This window comes from Mandrillus leucophaeus, unplaced genomic scaffold (genome assembly GCF_000951045.1).
Source record: "Mandrillus leucophaeus isolate KB7577 unplaced genomic scaffold, Mleu.le_1.0 Scaffold46, whole genome shotgun sequence".
NCBI classification, from domain to species: domain Eukaryota; kingdom Metazoa; phylum Chordata; class Mammalia; order Primates; family Cercopithecidae; genus Mandrillus; species Mandrillus leucophaeus.
Genome location: NW_012104920.1, coordinates 1,725,885 through 1,728,177, shown reverse-complemented (window position 1 = coordinate 1,728,177; position 2,293 = coordinate 1,725,885). Strand labels below are relative to the sequence as shown.

The following is a 2,293-nucleotide window of genomic DNA, read 5'->3' as shown; positions in this document are numbered from 1 at the left end:
GAGTAGCTGGGACTACAGGCACCCACCACCACTCCCGGTTAATTTTTTTGTATTTTTAGTAGAGACGGGGTTTCACCGTGTTAGTCAGGATGGTCTTGATCTCCCGACCTTGTGATCCACCCGCCTATGCCTCCCAAAGTGCTGGGATTACAGGCGTGAGCCACCGCACCTGGCCCTATGAGGGAAATTCTAACAGGGAAATTACTGCTTACCCTCCTGTGGTTTGTTTAGCCTATGCCTCTGCCCCTGTATCTCCTGTAAACTGGCAGTTCATGCTGGAGGCTTGATCAGTTTCAAGTTCAATTCAGAGGTTTTTTTAGTAAGTCCTGTATACTTCATAGGTAGCGCTATGTTCTTCCTACAGCATCACCACAGGATACGATGTCTGGTTGTCTTTCTGTCAGGTAAGATTAATGGTAGGTTCAGGGTCGTCAGCCCTGTCCATCCATTATATGGCGCCCCATCAGCCTTTCAGGTGAGTTTTAGCCACATTGACAATCACCGCCTGGTTCTGATATGTATCAGGGACTGCAAAACGGTGATATTCTACTACTTTCTTTCTTTGGAGTGGGGAACATTTATTAGTGGGAATTCTTCTTTAAAAAAGAAAAATCTTAGCCAGGCACAGTGGCTCACGCCTGTAATCCCAGCACTGTGGAGGCCAAGGCAGGCAGATTACTTGAGGTTAGGAGTAACCTGGCTAACATGGTGAAATCCCGTCTCTACCAAAAATACAAAAATCGGCTGGGCGTGGTGGCTCATGTCTATAATCCCAGGTACTCGGGAGGCCGAGGCAGGAGAATTGCTTGAACTCAGGAGGCGGAGGTTGTAATGAGTCAAGATTGTGCCACTGCACTCCAGCCTGGGTGACAGAACGAGACTCTCTCTCAAAAAAAAAAAAAAAAAAAAATCCTCCAGCTTGGATAACATGGTGAAACCCTATCTCTACAAAAGACAAAAGTTAAACGTTACCTGAGCATGATGGCACTCGCCTGTAATCCCAGCTACTCGGGAGGCTGAGGTGGGAGGATCGCTTGAGCCCAGGAGGCGGAAGTTGCAGTGAGCCAAGATCATACCACTGCACTCCAGCCTGCTGGGTGACAAAGCAAGACCTGCCTCCAACAACAACAAAAAAAAACCAGCCCTGTGTCAACCTATTGGTTACTCTCTGAGGTAGTCTGCACACTAAAGGGAGGATAAATGCATGCCTCTCTCTGCATGCCTCTCTCCCTTTATTCACCAATTTCAGAATGAATGAGATTGCCTAGCATCCTCCAAAAAAAATTTTTTTTTTTTGGGGACGCAGTTGGTGCAATCTCGGCTCACTGCAACCTCTGCCTCCCAGGTTCAAGCGATTCTCCTGCCTCAACTTCCCGAGCAGCTGGGATTACAGGTGCCCACCACCACGCCCGGGTAATTTTTTGTGGTTTTAGTAGAGATGGGGTTTTGCCATGTTGGGCGGGCTGGTCTCGAACTCCTGACCTCAGGTGATCCGCCCGCCTCGACTTCCCAAAGTGTTGAGATTACAGGCGTGAGCCACCACACCCGGCCAAAATATTTTTAAGTATTATTATTACCTTAAAGGTTTTAATATATTTAATGAGTTTTCACTGGCCAGTAGAAGCCTCTTCAATTTGGATCCTGTGTCTTTGCTGAGAACCTATTAGTCTTGGATACCTTCCTTGCTCTCTAGTATGAAAGAAGTTAGCAGCTCATCTTATACATTTATTGCCAAAGATTTTAAATTGACCCTTCTTCCGACGCTCCCAGGTTCCTTTTGGTAGGTTATGGTATTTAGGAACAGTACCATGTGATTTTAATATGGTTTTACAGTATTATTTCATATTTTGTACGGGCTGCCACACCTCATTATTCTTTTCCAAAATGTTTTAGCTTTTCCCCCACACAAATTTTTCCAGTCGAATTTTAGCATCAACCTTCCAAGTTCCCAGCAGGGAAACAACATTAAAATTCTGATTAGGATTGAAGGGAATGTAGAGATTAATTTGCAGCCGGTTGAGATCTTTAGCATATTAAGTTTTTCCATCCAGAAACACAGTGTGACTCTTCACCCCTTCCAGTCTTGTTTTACGTCTTTCAGTAAAGTCTTGTCATTTTCTTCATACAAATCTTACATTTCTTGTCAAGTTTCTATTTCTAATAATTTTATAGAATTTTTTTCTATGGCAAAAGGGGACTTTTTATTCACTACATCTTCTTATTGCTGGGAAGTTACTAATTCCTGTTATTTATCTCACAAATAGCCACATTCCTTTTTTTTTTTTTTTTTTGA

At 43.8% G+C, this 2,293-nt stretch overlaps 1 protein-coding gene across 6 annotated transcripts in view; it reads right to left on the bottom strand.

Moving 5' to 3' along the window:
• The window catches only part of DLG4 (discs, large homolog 4 (Drosophila)), a 29,851-nt gene that overhangs the window by 7,517 nt on the left and 20,041 nt on the right, over positions 1–2,293 (bottom strand). The window lies entirely within an intron of this gene.